The 24,272-nt window shown below is 32.6% G+C and overlaps 1 long non-coding RNA gene across 1 annotated transcript; it reads left to right on the top strand.

Moving 5' to 3' along the window:
* The first annotated feature begins 3,388 nt into the window (after nt 1–3,388).
* On the top strand, nt 3,389–23,932 carry LOC120166868. Its single transcript, XR_005519975.1, has 4 exons — nt 3,389–3,440; nt 3,529–3,628; nt 22,169–22,210; nt 23,905–23,932. It is a non-coding gene; the product is annotated as an uncharacterized LOC120166868 (long non-coding RNA).
* The last annotated feature ends 340 nt before the right edge of the window (nt 23,933–24,272 follow it).

Below are 24,272 nucleotides of genomic sequence, written 5' to 3'. Positions count from 1 at the left end.
AATTTTTCTATTCCATCTAAATTTCCCAATTTCCCTCTAAATTCCCAAATAAAATCAAAAATTTTCACAAAAGAAAAATCTTTCTTTTAAAAAGTGTTCTCCCACCATTCACTAATATATATATATATATATATATATATATATATATATATATAATATATATATATATATATATATATATATATATTAATATAAATATAAATTATAGTTTATAAACTATATACTTTTTATAGTTTACATATAATTTATATATAATTTATATATAGTTCATATACACATAATTTGTATATAGCTTATAATAATTATATAGTTTATATAAACTTATATATATAATATATATATTGTATTTTTTTCAATTTTTTAAATGAATGCAATTTACTATATTTTCATTATTTCTTCACATCTTGCATTTATTTCAATTTTATCCTTTTGTATTTCTTAATTTATTTCAATTTTAAGTCTTTCACTTTATATGTATTCAATTTAGTCCTTAAATTTATATTAGCATCTTCATTTGGCCAATTGTTAGTTGTTATTTATATTTTTGTAACTGACCCATAACTTTTAAATAGGTATAATTTAGTCTCTTTTATATTAATTTAAAACTCACATTTAAATTTATTTCGATTTGGTCCCTTACCTATGGTGTTGTTTAATTTATTTTTAAAATTTTATTTGTAATTTTACATTTCTTCAATTTTGTCCTTAAATTTATATTTTTTTACAAAATTGATCCATTATTTTTTTGTAATTTACTCGAATCACATACAATTGCAACTTGCAATTCAACAATCACGAAAAATGACAAATAATTAATCCAAAATAAAAACAACCCGACCTGAACTCAATCTGTATCCGGTAAACATCCGACCTGAATTTTTCTGTCAATGATGTGACCCGATCTGAACGATATCCGACTGAAGTCCACCGAACCTGAATTAACATGGCTTTATCTGCTTTGGACCTGAACTGTTTTAACCTGAACTGACATCAATCCGAACTGAAATGACTCGACCTGAACCCAATCTATATCGATGTCAAATCAACCTGAGTTGACATGTACCGATTTACCCGACCTACCAAGATCCAACTAAAATGTCCGATTACCTGATTTACAACCCTAAAAGAAAGGAGCCCCCAAGCTCCTACCACCCAAGCTCCACCACAAACCAAACATGGCATAGCCACGTGAAACCCAGCCTAACTACTGTACTGCATGACTCAATTGGATGACATGTACAACTTCCATTGGCTCCTCTTGTACGAATGAAGCTGACATGCAACTTGTAGGGCTATTAAAATTTAAAAAATGATTTTTTAATGGAGTCCGGCGAGTGTCTGGTTCTTGCATGCACCCGACAGAAATGTTCCGTGTCGTGCATTTTTCGCTTCACACGCTGGCTTTGCGGAACCTGGCATGGAGGTTGTCGGTGAAACTGGACAGGTGTCTCAAACTCAGGCAGTGTGCAACGTTTTTGGTGCATCCACTTTCTTTGTGGGATCACAATATTTTGGCATTTATTGTCTGGTTTTCTGTTTCTGGGATGTGCCCAAAAGAAGAAATAGATTAGGTTCTCCACGTACATTATTATTTATTTACTTTGTTTGCTCTTTTTTTTATTCTAGGGTTTTCTTGAGAGAGCTTTCAAGCAGTGATATAGGTGACTATTTGGTTCTCCTCATCCGCAAAATCTAGGGTTCTGTGATCTTTCATTCAAAAAGTAATCCAAGAAAGATTTTCTTTTTGGTTTTTTGTTTCTTGTTTCTGTTTCTCAGGTTCCATAACTTGAGTAGAATTCTCAGTTACTAGAATTTGTTTGGTTGAATAATTGTTGTTCTAGAGGTGTTAGGTTCGAGCATAGCAACTATAAATTGATTGAACTTTCATTCTCAAATGATTGAGAGAATACTTAGAATAGATATTATTTTATAATCAATTTTATCTTAATAAAAAAAATTGAGGCTACACTATAAGTTACCCAGATCACCAGGTAGACAACATCTATTAATCTTGGGGAACTTACTTGATTTGTGTTTATTTATCTTCAAAATTATTACAATAGGGTTTAGAGATTTCAACTACATAGGAAGACTTGTTCCATTTTGTAATTTTATAACTACAGGATTTGCACTTTGAATGTAAGGTGCCAATAATGGAGTTTTAACCACTGCTCCAAAAGGATGTTGGCTAATTTTTTATCTTCTTGTTTGATTGAATAGATGTTTATTAATGATTCAGAGTTAATATCATCCTAACCAACAAATTATGGATATGCATTTGTATGAATATACTTGAGGAATTTTCTAGTTTGGATATCATAAGTGTTTTTCTAGTCCAAAGCAGCAAGTAAATTGATCAGTTGGTTAAGTTGTTTATCTTTGTTCACTCATATTTCCCTAAGTCATGGATTCTAGACCTACTAGAACTCCTCTTGCTTCTTCTAAAATCCCAGCTTCTCCTTCCCTCTAAGTAAGATTAGGACATTTGGTTTAGTAATGTCAAAACATATGCATGATTTTATGTAAAAGTGTGAATTTCTAAAATTTAAGAGAATGCAAACTTATAAAATTCTAGGGACTAAAATAGTTTATCAATAATAAATATAAGAAAATATCTAAAATATAATATTCTGGAATTTTAGGAATGTCGACTGTCTCCATCCATCCGTTTCCTCTTCGAACTATTACTAGGTGATGGTGCCCAACATCCCCCTCCCTAAGAAAGAAAATCCACGAGAGGACGTCAACAGAGTTTAGTAATTCCTGAAAAGAATCCAGGAAAATGGTGAGAATATTTGAATAAAAGGAGAACATCCAGCTGGAAAGACCATTTCTAAATGCAGTGCTTTAATCTAGGCGTGTATTCACTTAGGGACGCAAGATTTCATATTAGAAGAGATGAACTTATAAATTTTAGGGAAGTGAACACATAGTTACAATAGAAAATACAAAGGGGCGATCTCTCCACCCACCCACTGAGTCCATCCTTATATTCACCCTATTTTTTCTTCTCCGTTTTTTCAATTTATTCCTTTTTGGACATGATTCTAGTATGATATGTGCATGATTTTCCATGTATTGAGTTGTTTCAGCATGAACAAAACCATAGAGCTGTATCAGAAGAGAGAGAAGGAAATTCGAATCAGCACAAGTTAGTAGTAGACCAAACCTGCGGTACCTATCTCTGCAATCATTCTTGTAATTAAATGCTTAATCTTGCTGGTCAAGCACGAATGAAGCCACCTCAGTATTAAGTAGTAAGGGATGATTGTCTCTATAAGTCCAGATTTGAACACAATGTCTACACGAGTGTTTGAACGTTCATTGTCGACATATACTACCTTAATAACAACTAACGATTATTGAGCTTGTGCATGAAGAATGCAATGAAGACGCTCAAAGCTTGGTAAGAAGATTGAATTACTCCAAGATTCTAAACAGTTAATCCTTAGTTTCAAACAAGAACTTGTACGTTAGTAGCTGCTCTCATTTCATCAATATCTGCATTAATATTTTTATTTTTAACAGAAAACTATTGGGAGAAGGATTGGAACCATGTTCTGTTAATGAGCTACAACAGTTAGAAAACCAGTTGGAACGAAGCTTAAGCAGAATAAGGGAAAGATAGGTACATGTACATAATAATCAAATTCCCATGCATGCATTAACGTTTCGAATTAGGTCTAATTCTAGTTTTAGTCCCTTTAATATGTTGAAATTTAGGTGTTAAACCGACTATTTTAATTTGGCATAAATTATTCCTACTATTTAAAAAAATCTAAATATAATCCTAATCCTACTAGAGAGAGGAAGGAGGGACTTAGGGAAAGGAAGAGCAGCGCTCTTAGTGAATCTAGAACATACGACTTAAAGAATATAAGGCAACAAAGATAAACAACTTGATCAATCGATCAAATATGCTTCCTCAGTCTTACTGCTTTTATAATAGGCAAATGCTAAAATTAATTCCATATTTATCAAAATAGTCATTTTACTCCCTATTCTATTTTTTGGAGCATTTTGGCTTCCAACGTTCATTTTACGGCAAACAGGTCTTAACATTTGATAATAATAATTTTGTCCCTTATTCTCTTTTTGGGACATTTAAACCTCAACGTTTCATTTTTGCTAAAAGGCTCGTATTTTGGAGTGTTAATCGTGTTACTAATGGTTTTCATCTACTGGAGGCTTTTTACCTCAAAATGAAACGTTGAAGGGCTAAATGCTCAAAAAATAATAGGAGTCAAATAACCATTTGGTAAACGTTGTGGCTATTTTGGCATTATGCATTTATAATAGTATTAGTTGGTTTAAGTTGATAACACCATTATTATGTTGAAACTTAGGAGTTAACTCATCTATTTTAATTTAACATAAATTAGTTTCTACTTTAGGTTTAATTAATACTGCATTCATTTCAATAAATTTATTATTTATTTTTTATATTATCTCATTCAAAATATTACATTAAAAAAATCCACAAATTAATATACCTATTTCTTTTTTTACCCATTTTTACCCATTTTGTAAATTTTGTGCTAAACACAAAGCTTTTGTTTTTTTAGTAATTGATTGTTATTTAATTGAGGTATATTACTGTTTAGTATATAAATTATTACTTTTATTTTGTTTGATACTCAAAATTTATTTTTTAAATTATTCCTAACGTTTAATTTAGATTTCATTTTGGTATCGTCATAAAACAATTAACGGTGATGGTGATGTTGATGTGTCACCATAACGTAATGTCATATCATCATTAAAAAAATCACATTAGCATTTTAGTAATTGTTGTATTTTAATTGAGGTATATTACATGTTTAGTATATAAATTATTACTTTTATTTTGTTTTGATACTCAAAATTTATTTTTTAAATATTAACTGTTTAATTTAGATTTTTTGGTATTTCGTCATAAAAAAATTAACGGTGATGGTGATGTTGATGTGTCCCAACGTAATGTCATATCATCATTAAAAAATTACATTACATTATGTTAACTTTAAATGGCGGGTACTAAATTGAAACCTTATTTAAATATTAGTATGATTTTAAAAGTAAAAATTGAATATCAAAATAGAAGAAAATAACAATTTTGGTATTAACTTATAATTTACGCTTTTAAATGATTATATCACATGTTTGGAAACTTTTTACTTCCTAAAATTTGGTCAAAAGTGAACACGTGACAAGAAATAGTGATAAAGGAATATAAATTAATTTGTGAACCGAATGTTTAAGGATTTTTTCATTACATAGAACCAAAAGAATTAGTAATTAAAGATTATTGTATTTTTAAAGTTTTGGATTCGAACATCGTGTATATAGAATGTAGCGTTTATTGTCAAAATAATTAATTTTTTTTAACAAATATTTTTATATTCACGTCAAATTTATAAAAAGAATTTTATATTAATATAAAAAACGATAATTATTATACATATTAATAATGAAACTTTAGAAAATCAAGAACAAGGAAAAATATAACACATTAAAAGCATAGTAATATCATAAACACCATTATACATTACAGAATAAATCAAAATTTTAAAATATTAACAAGTTTACCACCTTATTATTAATTTTTATTTTTTTTAATTTCAATTGGCTTAATAAAGGTATTAGACCAAATAAAAAATGAGTATAGTACATAATGATTCCTCGATCATAGAATACTATTATGCTGAGTCCCTTAACTATTAGAAGTTATAAAATGGTCTTCCGACTATAGGACGTTTTTTTTTAGTCTCTTGACTATTAAAGTTACAAATAGTCACCGACTATTAATTATGTTCCAACTCTTCTTTTGTTAAAAATTAACGTCTTTGAGTTGGACTTAACATGCTGATAAGATACAATAGCCGGTTGAGATTATGAAATCAAATTTTATCATATCCGTCGAAACAATTTTTTTCTTAAAAAACATACAAATTTGATTTTTGAAAAGTGATTTTTAAAAGATATTGTCTCAATAATTTAGTGATGTTATTAAAACATGATTCGAGGAGTCCCACCAACCTTGATTAAGGTGTGATTGGGCACCCAAAAACGTATTTGTCATTTTAATAAAAATATTAATTTAAATAAAACAATAAATTTGCGGTATGCGTTACTAAAAAGTTGAGTTCGAGAGTCGGTTACGCGTGGGGAGGATTAGCACCCCCACATCGCCCTAAATCGGTGCCTAGTCACTAATTTAGTTGTCTTTGCAATATAATTTAAGAATTCGAGTCTAATTTAATTTAAGATCCCATACAAGTAATATTCTTTGAACTTTAGGATGAAACACAATAATATTAATTATTTTCTATGAGAAGAATCAACCTCTCATGCCTTAAAGTAGCCGATTCTTACCCCAATCGAAATAAAGAATATTGCAATTCCATTCCCAAACTCACTATTAATTCCAAGTTTAAATGCACAAATAAAAATAAATTTAAGATATCAATAAGTTTTTTAAATTTTAAGAGGGAAAAATGAAATATTAATTATCTTCTATCGAGAAGAAACAAACTCTTATGCCTCAAAGCAGTCATTTTTATTCCAATCAAATAAATAATATTACAATTTCCTTTTACAATTTGATATTAATTCGAGAGAAAACGATGATATCTAATTATTTCCAATCGAGAATAAATGACCTCTCATGCCTTAAAGTAGTCATTATTACTGCAATCAAAATGAAGTGATATTACTATTCCATCCTAAAATTAAATATTAATTCGAGTATTCTTATTTTGAAATCCCATTGAAAATACATACAAAAATAAACAAATTAAAAGCACACATCAAGCAAGTACAATTAATTAATTATTTTTCCAGTCTTTACTGAGAATAAGGATTTCAATTATTTAAACATCAAGACGAGACCTCAGATTCGATCTAACAATATTCTCGATGAACTAATTAAAAGAACATGCTCTTTTTCTCAATACCCAAATTTTAAAATGGAATGAATTTAATTCGTATCACTTAATGGATAGACTTTCATTTTAAAATTATCGAAAATAACTTTCTTATATGTAATACAATCACTTTACGATAATATTAAAATGAAGGAGTATTACCCTTAGTCAAATCATTTTGATTCAAGAAATGCTTATGAGAGTATCATGCAAATTAATTTAAAATAGAGAACATAACTAATTAGCGACTAAATAAAATAACATAAAGCAACATGCAAAAATTAAAAGAGAGATTTTTGAAAATAGAGTTGAAAAGAGATATGCTCCACTGCGTCTTCAGGGTAGGTCAGATCTGGAAATGTTGATTCCTTCCACTGTTCTTCAGGGAATATTGAATTGAGGCAGACTTGTCCCACTGCTTCTTCAGGGAAGATCAAATCTGGAAAATTGGGATCTTTCCTCTGATTCTTCAAGGAAAATCAGATCTAGAGATGTTGATTCACTTCACTGTTCTTCAGGGAAGATTGAATTGAGACAGACTTGTTCTACTGTTCCTCAGGGAAGATCAAATCTGGAAAAACAAGGGATTTGTTCAGCTGTTTCTTCAAGGAAATTAGATTTGGAAATGTTGATTCATTCTACTATTCTTTAGGGACATTGAAATGAGTTCGATTTGCTTCTCTTGTTTTCAAGAATATCAAATCTGAAATCTAAGCATTATCACTTGTTAATATATGTTTGAGAATTGAAAACACCATACATGAACGTTTGGGAATTCAAGATAATCTTTGGAAATTGATTTTTCTTGTGGAAGCTTGTCTCGCAGCCACCGAATATGGAATCTGCCTCAACTTGAGTGTGAGTTGAACCTTCCTCTTTCTAGGACTCTGAATTGGTTATTTTTATATTGGGTCTCGACATTTCAACCTTTCCTTTTGGAAAAACATGTAAGTACTCAATTGCATTTATCAGCATTATGCATTTTTTGAATGTCATGATCCTATTTATGCCTAAAATGTGTGCATGATGCAATTTCAGAACATTTTCTTTTTCAAACGAGAACTCTCTTTTGTCGACCGTATTTGTAATTCAGTCAAATCTTGGGCACAAAAATCACTAGTAGTCCACCCCGACTGACAATTCTGATCAAACACTCTTTGGTTAGACATTACTTTGATGCTCTTCATTGTTGAACCCATATAGTATTCATGATAGCTATTTGATCAGCAAAAACATCTTGGAATATCCCAACTTTCTGAGCTTTTATATGTAGCCCAAGGTTTTGATTTTTGTAGCCCATCATCATGTAAGCCTCATGCTAAAACCATTTTCAGCTTCAGAACACCTGCACTTTTCCAAACTTTTTACGCAATAATCATCTAATCTCATGTCTCCCAAGTTAATCATAATTTTATTTTCAAATTAGGATGCTTGCAACATGGTTTTAATAAGAAAATACCTTTTTATTTATAAAATTGTAAAGAGTTTTTTGGGTAAATACATGAAAAATTTTAACTGGAAAAGTTAAAAGAAAATAAAGTAGACGTCCTCATATATCAATAATACGAATGTTTTTGAACTGGCACACCACAAAATGACTCGAGTATAGCTTCATCTAAAGGGATCTTGAGAATTGTGACAATGTGCAAGGGTGTGAAGTTCCCTTTGTATTACCAAATTCCCTGAATGTTGGATGCCATAAACCAATATTTTAATCTCAAGTGCTCTTCATTTATTTTCTGGTTATTCAATCCTATTTCAATATTTAGTTTTAACCCTGATCACCATTTAATGTCATTGCTCAAATCTTCAAAATTAATTTAGAACCTCCACAATTCACAAATCCTAACTTTAAATGATTCTCAAGCCATCCTTTTCGAGTTTTCAACTTGAGACCTCATTTGTTTCAAGACGCCCTTTACAGATTTTTATCTTGAACCCCTTTTTATTTATTTCTTTTTTTTTTCTCTTTTCTTTCTTTTCCTCATTTTTTTTTTTTTATTTTTATTTTCTTTTTATTCTTTTGATTTTTTTCATTTCAATTTTTCTTTCTTCTGGTGAATATTTCTTGACTGCGCCAGAATTCACAAGGTTAGGTAAGTCTAGTCCATCCATCTTGGTGAGGATCAAAGCTCCTCCAAAAATGTCTTGTTCACAACATAAGGTCCTTCGATTTGACATCTATTACCTTTATAGTTTTTTAAATTGGCATAATCATTTTAAGTATCAAATCTCCTTCCTGAAACTCTCGTGGGCGAACCTTCTATTATGTGCCCTCATCATACGTTTATGGTACATTTTTCCATGACATATAACTTTTAATATTTTTCCTCAATCAGATTCAGCTGATCATACCTAGCTTAGACCAATTCTACTTCGTCTAGCTTAACTTCTGATACTCGAAGTGACAGAATTTTTACCATAATGGGTAACATAGCGTCTATCCCACAAGCTAAAGAAAATGGAGTTGCCCTAATTGATGTCCTTATCAAATTTTGATTCTTGAACTGCTTACATATTGAATCAATCATCTTATTGTTTAAGTTCAAGGCATTTTCAGTGACGATTCTTTTCTGGTAACACATACGACAAATAATCTCTTTCTTTAAAGAACTTGCAGACTGTGACTGAGTAAAAATTGCATAGGAAGCCACTTCTACCCATTTGGTAAAGTAGTCTATTGCCCCAAGATGAAACGATGAACATTTGATGCTTTGGGCGAAATTGTCCAATGACATCCATGCCCCACATAGAATACCATGAGAAGCAACACGTGCATGGATGAGGAGGGGTATGGAGCTTGTCTCCATAAATCTGGCAGTTGTGATATTTTCTGGCATAATTTGATACAATCTTTCCATGGTTGACCAAATACCCAAATCTCATTACTTGTCTAACAATTGCATGTATATTGGCATTGGTACCACATACTCCCTTATGCACTTCTTCAATGATTGTTTTAGCTTCTTTTGCATCTACACACCTCAACAAAACCTGATCATGACTTTTCTTATACAAGACCTTACCATCAAGCACGTACCCCACATTCATCCTTCAAATAGTTTTTTGTTATTCTCAGTTGCCTGCTCAGGATAACTTTGAAATTTGATGTATTGCAAGATATCATAATACCAGAGATTTCCATCATATTGCTCTTCTATGCTATAACAGTGGGCTGGATACTCATAAGCTTGTATCTCAATGAGCATCATACTTGAATGTTCATTTACTTTAAAGGCTACTGCCAAAGTGGCTAGAGCATCCACTATTTGATTCTCTTCTCTGGGGAGGTAATGGAATGTCACTTCTTCAAACTCTTTAATAAGCTCCAGGACCAATTTATGATATTCCACCAACTTGGGATCTTTCGTTTCCCACTCACCTCTAAGTTGATAAATTACTAGAGCTGAATCCCCATACACTTTGAGTATTTTTACTTTATGCTCAATGACAACTCTGAGATCCAAAATACATGTTTCATACTCAGCCATGTTGTTTGTGCAATCAAAATTCAATCGATTGGTGAAAGGATAGTGTTCTCCACCAGGTGAGACCGAAATTGCCCCAATCCCATGCCTAAAGGCATTCGAAGCACCATCAAAATTCAACTTCTAATGTTCCTCAGTAGAAGTAACCACCTCTTCAGCTGAAATAGCCATCAAGTATTCATCTGGGAAATCGAAGTTCAACGGTTCATATTCTTCAAAAGCACTACTTGCAATGAAATCTGCTATAACACTCCCTTTAACTACTTTTTAGCTCACATACTGGATGTCAAACTCAGACAATAAAATCTGCCAATGAGCCAATCTTCTAGATAAAGCAGGTACACCCATTAGATAATTCAGAGGATCAAGTATAGAGATCAACCAAGTAGTATAATACAACATATACTGCCTGAGCCTTCGAGTAGTCCAAATTAAAGCACAACATAACTTTTCGATCAGTGAGTATCTTGCCTCGCAATCAATGAACTTTTTACTGAGGTAGTAAATTGCTCTATTTTTTCTCGGTTTGGTCATGTTGCCCTAATACACACCCCATCGAATTCTCAAAGATTGAAAAGTAAAGAATTAATGACTTACATGAGATAGTAGCATTAAGATTAGAGTATTTGAAAAATATCGCTTCATTACTTCAAAAGCTTATTGGAAATCATCACTTTATACCCCTAATTTATTTTTGCAGATAATGCAAAAAATGGGATCACACTTCTAGATTAATTGTGAACTAAACCGAGTCATGTAGTTTAATCTCCCTAGAAATCCTCACACTTCCTTTGTGTTGTGGGGGTGGTAAATCCTGAATAGCTTTGACTTTGCTTGGATCTACTTTAATCCCTTTTTTCTTACCATAAACCCCAAAATCTTCCCAAACATCACCCGAAGATACACTTGCTTGGATTGAGTTTTAGCTGGAATCTTTTCAATTTTTGGAACAGTTTCCTCAAATTCTTTACGTGTTCTTCCTCTGTCATGGCCTTAACAATCATATCATTGACATAAACTTCTCTTTTTTAATGCATCATGTCATGAAATAGTGTTACCATGGCTCTCTGGTATGTTTCCCCTGCATTCTTTAGCCCAAATGACATCACCTTGTAGTAAAATGTACCCCACATAGTGACAAACGTAGTTTTTTCCATATTTTCAGGAAGTATCTTTATTGATTGTAACCAGAAAACCCATCCATGAATGAAATATGGAGTTTCCAGTATACTGTCCACCAGGGTGTCTATGTGTGGCAAAGGAAAATTATTTTTAGGATCGCCCTATTAGATCTCTATAGTCAACACGCATACGAACCTTCCCATCCTTCTTTGGTACATGGATGATATTTTCCTCCCATTATAGATACTTGGATTTTTAAGGAATCCAAAATCAAATTAATTATTTACTTGTTCTTTAATTTTTAGTAGCAGTTCGGGTCTTATCCTTCTAAGCATTTTTTGTAAAGGTTTACATTCTGGCTTTATCGGTAATTTGTGTACTACCAATTCAGAATCTAAATATGGCATGTCTTCATATGACCAAGAAAACACATTTGTACTCTCAATAGATACTTGGATTTTTAAGGAATCCAAAATCAAATGATATTTACTTGTTCTTTAATTTTAGCAGCAGTTCGGGTCTTATCCTTCTGAGCATTTTTTGTAAAGGTTTACATTCTGGCTTTATCGGTAATTTGTGTACTACCAATCATAATCTAAATATGGCATGTCTTCTATGACCAAGAAAACACATCTTTTTACTCTCAAATTAGTTCAATCAAACTCTGTCGTCCTTGGCAGATAGAGTGGTGCCAATATTACTTCTTCTTATTTTCATCTGATCCCAGATTCAAATTTTCAATGGGCTTTTCATGAGGCAGAAGCTGTTTATCTTCCATTTCTACCATTTTTTAGTAGTTAATAAGGTAAGTCATATCCTCATGATTATCATAACCCTCAATTTTCCCTTAAAATATGGGAAGCTTGAAATCAATCTCCGGGTCAATTTCATCAACATTCATACTACTGATACCAGAGGTCCTGAAAGAATAACAAACAATAAGGTATATACATATACACATATATGAGAATCTATCCCATATCAAATAGAATGAAAGTATATACATAAATAATAAAGAATAAAAATGCAGAAGAGTTTGTCAATTTGTGAATTAATATGAATGCATTTTTCATTGAAGATTTAAAAAAAGTAGATTAGCCTTTATAAAAGATCAACCTATTCCCTGGGTTTAGACAACAGCGAAAATTTTTGTGCATTACTATGAAAAGTTTTGTAAACTACAAGTAATTCCTCTACAGTCCAATTGTTTAGCACAAAGCCTGGCGTGAGGGATAAATGCCTACAACTCTTTCTTTTCAGCCTCATCATTCAATATCACATTTATGCCCAAATCTCCCAAGGCATTCTCAACAATTGGTTCCTTAACTAACAGACTTCCTTGAAACATATGGCCTCCAGATACAAAGATATCACATAGCAGTGGAAAGTAAGGCTCTGACCGCTTTGGCTCCCCTTCATAGAGTCAACTTTAATTCCATTTGGTGCAATTGGACAATATAGGCTTTGATATCCTCTTTCCTTAGCCACAAATATGGCATTAACAAACTACAAGGATCTAAAAGAACATTCATCAGCTTCTTCCTCCACTTCAACATAAAGGGTAGTAGTAGACACATAAGCAATAATGTATTCCTCCAGCATTGATGCATACCAATTTCCCTTCAATTATGAATTTGAGTTTCTGATGTAGTGTAGATGGTATGGCCCCATTGGGGGATCCAAGGCCTTCCCAATTGGCAATTGTAGATAGGTATGATGTCCATAACAAGGAACTCGATCTTGTAAGTAGATGGGCCTATGGTCAAAGAAATATCAATCTTTCTAATCACTTCTCTTTTTGTTCGTCAAATGCTCGAAACGCTCTCGGAATTCCTCATGTGTACTGCCTACTGGAAGCTTCTTCAGGGTTACCAATGGTGTTACATTAGTGCAGAACCATTGTCAATTAGTACTTAGGATAACACATACCCTTGCACCTACTAGTAATGTGCAGGGCTTTTGATTGCCAATAATCCCAAACGGGATCATTATCAGAAAAAGAGATAAATTACCGTATTGAATATTCACAACCAGTCTATCTATCTTATCTGTAGGTACATCATTCGGTACAAATGTCTAATTCAAGACTTTTAACAAAGCATTTCGGTGTGCCTCAGAGCTTAGTAAAAGAGTAAGGATCAAGATGCGATATAGCTTGTGCAATTGCTCAAAGATGCTATATTCAATATGTTTCAAAAATTTCAGAAACTCCACATCCTCATTTTATGTCACAAGCTCGTTAATGACCAGCTCATCATCTTTAGCAGTAATTTAACTTTCTTTCCTTTATCAGCGACGATTCTTTTCTCGAGTTCTTGGTCTGATTGGGAGAAACATCCCACTTCTGGTGAAATTCCTACTTCATCCACTTCTTTAGCGATCTCTAAAGTACCCATATTATCCATCTTACACTTGTATCTCCAAGGGACTTGTTATTGTCTTATAAGGGAATGAAGACGGGGTGTGATTACAAGTTTAGGAGTTACTTTCTCTGCCACATGAGTTTTTGGTGTGATAACTAGAGGGCAGTTAACATTGTAAACTCCATTGGAGAACCTCAGACGCACAAATCTATGTTCTCTTTCTTCTACGCTTCTTTGTAAAATTCTATCTCTCTGTCATCCATCATTCTTTGTAGTAGAACTCGAAACTCAGAACAATCTTATGTGATGTGACCCCTTACAGTTGTGATATTGGCATGCATGCTTATTCTTATCATCACGTCAGAGACCAACAAGCTTGTCTTGATCATCTGCCCCATACCCAATGCATGAGTGACTTTACCTCACTCACTTTTGTTATAATCTTCTTTTCTTTTTCCTTAACAATTGCATTGACCCCGTACTTGCATGGTTTGGCAGTGGGTTCTAAGCCATATTTGGTTGCTCATTGTCACTAAAGTTGATGATGTTCTTCTAGCTTAATCTTTGGACAATCTTGAAGGCAATGTAATTCTATATTGAATGTCCCAGAACCCTTGCTGATATTCTCATTGGGCATTAACATCATACCATTTAGGGTAGGGAGGTTGCATCGATGAGTATGGTAAGGTGACACCATATGTTTATCATATAAAATCTAAAACAATTCATTGTAGGACATGGTAATCGGGTCAAATTGAAGCCTTTCGATCTCTTGTCTTGGTTCTTTGTTCCTTGCCTGGTAGAGTTCTGTGTGGATGACCCTGTGGCTGTGTTCGAGACACAACAATGTTATTGGAGTCATACTTCCTCACATCATTAACTTCATTATCATCATTTTTACTTGTGATTTCTTACTGGACTTCCTCCGTCAAGCCTCCCACTCTTGATTTCCATTTCGATCATTTCTCTTGTTGTGACCAAATCAGTAAAACCCTTGGATGAATTTCCTATGAGGTGGCCAATGAAAGGATCTCTCAGAGTGTTTACTAAGAGCATGTTGGTTGATCTTCTTCAAGTGGAGGATGAATTTGTACATCCACATATCTCCACCTTTGAGCATACTGTCTGAAGCTTTCATTAGATTTCTTTTCATGCTCTGTAGCATGATTCGATTAGGCCTTATATCTTTCACGTGTTTATATTGCTCTAGAAAAGCTTTAGCCAAATCCTTTCAGGATTTAATGTGAGCCTTACTCAACTGATTGTACCAACGGATGGTTGAAACCTGTCAGGCTCTACTGAAAGCAATGGATCAACAATTGATCATATCCACATAGTCAGTCATTTTTCTGCAGAACATAGTGATTTGTGCAAATGGACATCTCGTGCCATAAAATTTTCAAAATCCAAAATTTTAAACTAGGTGGCATCACTAAATTAGGAACCAAACTTAGCTCATTGGCATCGATCCCATACATGCTAGTGTCCTATTTCATAGCTCTGATTTTATCTTCAAGTTGTTTCCATTTATCCTTTAACTATTGTGTCTGCTTTTTGCCCTCTTCAAAATCTGGGACATCTTTAATTAGGTGTGGATTTGTAAAGGTACTGGTTTTATGTGATATTCTTCTGGATGAGCAGTCGTTGCTTGTTGTGCTCGAACATGCGATGGTGTAAAGCCAGGGGGATATATGGGTTCTTTAGTAGAACCAACAATTAGAGACTTAATGATAACCGTGGTTTAAAGCCTGGGGTACATGGATTCTTCAGTAGTAGCACGACAATTAGAGTCTCTTCACGACTTGTATTCTCTCCTATAACATGCTTGCAAGTTTTTCCATCATATCATTATGTGCTTTCAATATTTGTTCAGCATTTTCTATTGAGATTTCCTGAAACTCTCCTGCATTTTGAGTCGAGTCTTCTCAATTTAGGCAATTATCTCGTCCATTACCTTTTTTGGGTATGGTACGAATTAGAAGTTTCTAGTATTCTTCCATACAATTCTTTTATTAATATTGATATTTTATTAATGAATATGAAAATGACTATTAATGAATAAAATGCAATGCGAAAAGTAAATTCATGTAGATGCAAAAATGCAAGGTGTTGATTCTAAAACGATTCTTTAGAATAACTTTTTATATTTGAAACGAAATTTGTTATAAGGCTTAAATATCACATATAGATCTGAGCTATCTCCCCTAGTGTTGCATGCGCCCAAGTAAATCCAAAATCCTATGAGCTTCTTCAGTCTTAGGTTCTAATCATTCGCTTAGCATCGACTTCATGTGATAAATCAACCAAGTACTGAGCCACTCCTTGAGCATGTTCCAAGTAGCTTGCGATGAGGTCATCCCTTTGCTTAACTCTCAACTGAGCCTCTTCTCAACAATGGCGCCATTGTATAACTCCTTTATAGGGGACTACAGTAGTTCACTTTCCCTTCTCTGAAAATCTTGAACTATAGCTTCAAGTTCATTCACACGCTTTCCTCAAGTTTTCAACATTCGCACGGTTTGAACTATATTTTCGTCTTCGGCATCGTCACAAAGTTGTCTCTAAACTCAAGACCCTACCCTTCAATTTCTCATTTGGACTCAACTCTCTTGCAGTTGTTGCTCTAATACACTATTTCTCTTGAAAGTAGCTTCACCTGATGTCTACTTACTTGAGCTCTTCACTGATTTCCCCAACTCTCTTTAAACTCACCACTTCCTGTCTCTATTCAGTAGGCGATTTACTTGAGCTAGTGGCCATTGAGCTTTTACCATTCGTTGGTATGAAAACTGGAGGTCATCAAAATCCAACCTGAGTTATTTTTATACTTTTTCAATTCGGTCAGCTCGACCTCTTTGGATATCGATTTCTAAACTTTTTTGGTACATCTCATCCTCAATTTTATGTAATGTTTCCTTCCACTATTTCCTTTCAGTCTCAAAATCATGTCTGACTAATTCTAACGGAGATAGTACCACTTTGAGATGTTTTCCATAGGCTAAGTATTTTCAGGATTGACCATTGGATATCATTAACTCTATTGCTTATCCATTCCTCGTATTCTTGTGATAACTTCAAGTCAAGGTGAAGAGATTCCTTTGAAACTTCTGTAGTACTCTCCTCTGAATGCGAAATCTGACCCAGAAAAATCCAAGTTATCGGAATGAATTGTCTCGACCTATATTACCTGGAAACCAGTAAAAAGAACATATCCTACAGAACCTCATATGTCTGATAACAAAACCCAATCTCGTTCTTTATACCTAAAAAGAATGCCTGAAGAAATATTCCATGAAGTGCACCATAATATATCAGTGTCTCAGATATCTTTGAAAATGACCATCAATTTCTCTTCAGTGAAAACCCAGTTCATTCTTTAGAAAGAAAATCCTTCAAAGGTGAAAATACTTCTAGAAACACTATACCAGGTTCCCTCTCGACGTGTTTGAAGTGATTGAGGATCCAAAACTAGTAACAATGGTGCGCACTCTATGAAGCATCATTCTCCTTCTCGTCTGCAAGAATTTAAGGAACATAATGTCTCTGCCAAAATAGTTGGAACGGGATCCACATGTATGTCCAATCTTTTGAACAAATCAACCACTGATACATCAACATGCCTCAGAACCTTCGAGAATATAACTAGCCTATAAATACCCATAGTAAAGAGGTCCATGTTCTTTCTCTTTTCGGGATGACGATAAATTACTTCTCTCGGAGTGATCCACGTAATGCACTCACTATCTCCCTTCTTCTTGATGCCTTTTACGACCCATTCTTCACTCATGTCGGTCATCAAAAGCATTTTATTGATGAAAGGAGTATTTGGCAGCTTAGTGTACACTTTGTCTACTTGAAATCTCGGACAACAAATCAAGGGATGGTACTACTCTATGGTAGGTGTCATATCCACTCGACCAAAAGTAAAGCAACTGTAAATGGGATTATAGAACTGTGCAAGAACCCTAAACAAATTTTGGTCAATCAGAACATCTAAGAGATAAGAGATGTCACCATAGAGTTGATAAAGCAACTGCTTATCGGATGCTTCCCATTTTCCCTAGATTTCTTTCAACTCGCTCACGTCTTTTTAATGTACATTGATGTGTGTGTACCCAATCAGATTTGACATGTATCTATATTGTAAGTAATCTCAATTTGTTAGATGAGACTGCTCGGACCATCTCAGAACATCTACATTATCTTCTACCTCTTTTTGAATTCTTCGTTCCGTATTACTAGCGTTCTATATGGACATCAGTCACGGATCAACGTCATGGAATGAATAGTGCAATACAAAAAATGGAAACAAAAGGCCAAAAAAATTAGTCAATAATCATAATGAAATTAATCGAACATAATGCAATTTGTTAATAAAACCTACCCCACATTATGGCTACCAAATCATGCTTTAGTATATCCTACCCAAACATGATTTCTACCTAGATGCTTATTCGGGAAAAAAAAACTAAACCTAACCATATTATCTCTAGTTTGCATACATTTATTTAGAAATTAAAATTACACTACAAAATTAAAAGCCTCAAAAAGGTTTTCCTTGTGTACTCTCCTCAAGGGATTTTTAGGGTTTGGGTAAGGCTTTATCTGGGTTCTAAGTTCACTATATGATGGGTTTGACTCTAAAGTAAAAGGTTCTCAAATTGTCCTTGTCGGTTCCCCTTGGGCTGCCAGGCCTTCAATTCTGACCCATATAGGCTTTGGATCGAGTTCAATTCGAGGATACACACCTCTTTATCTCCAAGGATGTGAAAACTATCATAGAGACCATAAGGCGTGAGCCCTAGGAGTGATCCACTATCGTACAGAGGTGAAAACACACGAGGGAGTAGTGAAAACCACACGAGGGAGTAGTTTCTCACTCCTACTTAAATAGAACGAAGTGGGGTTTTAGCTCATGTTATGCAAATGCAGTTGTACAGTGTGTGATGAAAAGCGAAAACAAAACAAACAATGCAAAACATAATTCTCAAAATCTTGAACATTTATTTAATCTGAAAAAATCAACAAACAAAGCAGTATAAACTATTTAGTGATCAATCAAATTAAACATATTTTTTAAACTAAATACTGGATATAAAAAATTAAAACAAATTCAGAATTCTCATTGCGAAGACAATTAATTAATCGACTAATGCCCGACTGTCTAAAATAAGTTCACAGTGGAGTCACCAAGCTGTCGAAACTATTTTTTAAAAAAACATACAAATTTGTTTTTGAAAAGTAATTTTTAAAAATCTCGTCTTGAATAATTTAGTGACCCGTTATTAATAAACATGATTTTAGAAGTCGTCACCAATCTTTGATTAAGGTGTGATTGGGCACCCAAAAATGTATTTTTCATTTTAAAAAAATATGATTTTAATTAAAACAAAAAAATTGTGGTATGTGTTACCAAAAAGTTGAATTCATGAGTCAGTTACGCGTGGGAAGGATTAGCACCCCCACAGCGCTGTAAGTTGACAGATAATCGATTAATTAGTTATATTTGCAATGGAAATTAAGAATTCGAGTCTAGTTTAATTTAAGATCCCATTCAAGTAATATTCTTTGAATTTTAGGACGAAATAAAATAATATTTAATTATTTTCTATCTAGAAGAATCGACCTCTCATGCCTTAAAGCAGTTGATTCTTACCCCAATCGAAGTAAAGGAATATTACAATTCTATTCCCGAACTCATTATTAATTCCAAGTTAAAATGCACAAATAAAAATAAATTTAAGATAACAATATGACACTCTTGAATTTTAGGAGGAAAAAGGAAATATTTAATTATCTTCTATCGAAGAGAAACAACCTCTCATGCCTCAAAGCAGTCATTTTTACACCAATCAAAATAAAGAAATATTTTTATTTCCTTCTAAAATTTGATATTAATTTGAGAGAAAATGTTGATATCTAATTATTTCCAATCGAGAATAACCTCTCATGCCTTAAAACAATCATTTATTACTCCAATCGAAATGAAGAGATTACTATTGCGTCCTAAAATTAAATATTAATTCGAGTATTACTTATTTTTGAAATCCTATTGAAAATACATACAAAAATAAAACAGATTAAAAGCACATCAAGCAAGTACAATTAATTATTTATTTTACCAACCTTTAACGAGAATAAGGATGTTTAATTTAAATACATCGAGACGAGACCTTAGATTCGATCTAACAATCTTTTCTCAATGAACTTAATTAAAAGAACATGATCTTTTTCTCAATCCCCAAATTTTAAAAAAGAATCAATTTAATTCGTGTCACTTAATGGGATAAACTTTCGTTTTAAAATTATCAAAATTTACCTTTCTTATACGTTAAGATAGTCACTTTACGACAATCTTAAAATGAAGCAATATTACCCTTAGTCAAATTATTTTGATTCGAGTCAAGAAATGCTTATGAGGGTATCATGCAAATTAATTTAAAATAAGAACATAACTAATTATTTACTAAAAAAATAACATAAAAGAACATGCAAAAATTAAAATAAAAAAAATGCAAATAGGACTAGAATGTAAACAAATAAATCATCATGTCAAAAATTAAAATAAAATAAAATGCAAAAGTGACCAAAATGAGTATTTTTAACATTAAGTGCCAAAATTGTTATGAATAAAAATAAATAATACATGGGGTCCAAATTAAAATAAAATAAATTGCATGGTTGAATTAAATTAAAAAAGAACGGAGACCAAAATATAAAACATGTTAAAACTACAGGGTCTATTTAATGATTATTTCTTTTTTCAAGCATAAAACATGGTTTTAAAGAAAAATTCTTAAATAACTAAATCAGTCTATAAATATTAAAATAAATTAAATAATCACTACAAATTACCAAAATGTAAAAACATGCCTAAATAAGGGGGACTAAACAGAAAATATTCCAAAAAAGCATTACAGGCATAAAAACGGGTAAATAAAAATTTCGGTCCCTAAATGTGACCAACATGTAAAAACACACTAAACTATGAGGGACTAAACAACAAATATCCCAAAAATATATATCATTCATAAAAATGGGTAAATAGCAACTTCGGTCCTTACAGGTGACCAACATACAAAAACATGGCTAACTTAGGGGATCTAATCGTGATTTTACCCTAAAGTTTTCCTATAAAACATATTTTCTCTTTGTTTTCATTTCAACCGAAACTTAAATTTTTTTCTTCTAAAACTCTCTCCCTTCTTTTTTCTTCATTCAGCCGACCATTGCCGGCCACCTCACCACTACTCCAACCACCATTTCAGCTGTCGTTTCAATCACCACACACGACAATCAAAACTCCTAAACCAACCCAAAGTATCCTATAACCTTTGTTTCACTCTCTAAAACTTAGATATGGGGTTAAAACCTAAAAATGAGCCTCTAAAGACCCAATAAATTCCCTTCAACATTTCAGTTTCTAGCTCTGATGACCCCCCAAACGACGCTCACATCCCTTTAATCTCTCAAACCTCTAAGATGGAGAGATCCCTAACGGACATGGAGAACACCGAAGAGATATCCCCTTAGGCTCCCTCCTCTTAGGTAAACGATTAATCTTTCATCTCTCTTTGTTTCAAAACCCAGATGCACATACGCACAAAATAGAAACAAAAATGAAAAAAAAAAGATACCTTCGAAATGTTAAAAAACCTCTATTTTTTATTCCTTGCTAACCTCTTTTCGGGGAAACATGAACCCCTCTACATTCTTTCTTGGGGGTTTTATCACACTCGTTACATGTGTGAAAAAAATAAATGATTTGGTGGTAGCGTGCTGAAGCAACAACAGTGATCGACAGAATTAGTGGAAATGACGATGGAAGGGGACTGGTGTAGTAGGGTTACCGTGGTTGGTGGAAATGGAGGTGGTAGGGGACTGGTGCAGCAGGGCTACCGTGATAGGGCTAGGGTTAGGTTGGGTTTCAATTTGGGCCCGATTTGTAAATTGGTTTGTAAATAAAATAACAACAACAACAACAACAACAACAACAACAACAACAAACAACAACAACAACAACAACAACAATAATGGTCTCTGGATGAAAATGGGCGTCGACAATATCTTAGTTAGGAGGTTAAATTCTAGCTTAAATCGCCGTCAACTTTTTATCGAAAAGGACGAGTTTGGAACATAATGAATTGTCAGATGACCATTTGTAACTTTATTAGTCGAGGGATTCAACAAAATAACATCTTATAGTTAAGAGACTATTTTGTAACCTTTAATAATTGAGAGACTCAATAAATAATATCATATAGTCAGAATACTATTTGTGTGTGTTTAGGATCTATTATTTCGCCAACAGATTGAGAAGCTAAAGGAAGAGGTATTCAATCAATTTTGTGAATTACCTTTATTAATATTTCAGATAAACTACACGTTTATTATCTAAACTATTATTTTGTTCCATTTTAATACTTCAACTTTATTTTATTTTAAAAGCATACCTAACATTTAGTTTATGTTTCATTTTGATACTCCGCCATTAAAAATTTAACGATGTTGTTAACATATCACCGTATGGTAATGTCATGTCATCATTGAAAAAAGAAAAAAATATCACATCAATAATTTTATTAATTTTTTAACTGTGGATACAAAAATGAAACTTAAACTAAACGGTAGATATGATCTTAAAATAAAATAAAATTTAGGTAAAATAGAACAAAAGTAATAACTTAAATACTAAATGTATATTTTACCCTAATATTTTTCCACCTCGGAGTACAGTTAACTTTTAATTCCATTGATGGTTATAATATTCAGGAGAGTTGTCTAAGGGAGGAAAAGGAATGTCTCAGAAATGCGGGTTAATATACGGCTAATATACGGCGTTACCGGATACATTAAAAGATATTTAACAAATTCGGTTTAGCGCTACCGGAAATATTGAGGAATAATAATGTAGTAGGTCTAAGTCATGAAGAAATATTAAAAAATTAGCAACCGACAAACTTAACTTGTCGGTTTGTGTCGATCTAAATTAAAAATGTATCGATCCATATCAATATAATAGGTAAAAATATCGATAAAACCGGTCACAAAAAGACAATACCGGTAAATCCTTATCGGATATATTGAATGTGTCGATACTTTAATATAAGGATCGACACTTTGTGAATTTAAAAGAGAAGCAATTTTAACGCCTATAAAGTGTCGATACTTTATAAAAATGTATCGATCCACAACGATATAACAGGTAAAAATATGATAAAACCGGTATGAAATGATAAAACCGGTAAAGAGCTACCGGATATATTTAAAGTGTCGGTACTTTAATATAAGTACCGACACTTTGTGAATTTAAAAGAGAAGCAGTTTTAGCGCTTATAAAGTGTCGATACTTTATAAAAATGCATCGATCCACAACGATATAACATGTAAAAATATGATAAAACCGGTATCAAAATGATAAAACCGGTAAAGCGCTACCAAATATATTTAAAGTGTTGATACTTTCATAAGTACGTGTAATAAATTATCGATACTTTCAAAGAAATAGGTAATTATCCTATCGAAAGTATCGACACCTGACATAAAAGTATCGACACTTTGGTAGTTGCTAGTAGATTGAGAAGCTAATGGAAGAGGTATTCAATCAATTTTGTGAATTACCTTTATTAATAATTCAGATAAACTACACGTTTAGTATCTAAACTATTATTTTTGTTCCATTTTGATACTTCAACTTTATTTATTTTAAAAGCATACCTAACATTTAGTTATGTTTCATTTTGACACTCCGCCATTAAAAATTTAACGATGATGTTAATGTATCACCGTATGGTAATGTCATGTCATCATTGAAAAAAGAAAAAATATCACATCAATAATTTTATTAATTTTTTAACTGCGGATACCAAATTAAAACTTAAACTAAACGGTAGATATGATCTTAAAATAAAATAAAGTTTAGCTATAAAATAATAACTTAAATACTAAATGTATATTTTACTCTAATATTTTTCCACCTCGGAGTATGGTTAACTTTTGATTCCATTTGATGGTTATAATATTCAGGAGAGTTGTCTCGGGGAAGAAAAGGGAATGTCTCAAGAAAGGCGGGTTAATATACGACTAATATACGACGTTACCGGATACATTAAAAGATATTTAATAAATTTGGTTTAGCGCTACCGGAAATGTTGAGTAATAATAATGTAGTAGGTCTAAGTCATGAAGAAATATTAAAAAATTTGAAAACCGAAAAACTTAACTTGTCGGTTTGTGTCGATCCAAATTAAAAATGTATCGATCCATATCAATATAACATGTAAAAATATCGATAAAACCGGTCACGAAAAGACAATACCGGTAAATCCTTACCGGATATATTGAACGTGTCGATACTTTAATCTAAGGATCGACACTTTGTGAATTTAAAAGAG

Source organism: Hibiscus syriacus, unplaced genomic scaffold (genome assembly GCF_006381635.1).
Source record: "Hibiscus syriacus cultivar Baekdansim isolate YM2019G1 unplaced genomic scaffold, ASM638163v2 tig00111648_pilon, whole genome shotgun sequence".
NCBI lineage: Eukaryota > Viridiplantae > Streptophyta > Magnoliopsida > Malvales > Malvaceae > Hibiscus > Hibiscus syriacus.
This window is presented reverse-complemented; position numbering and strand designations above follow the sequence as displayed.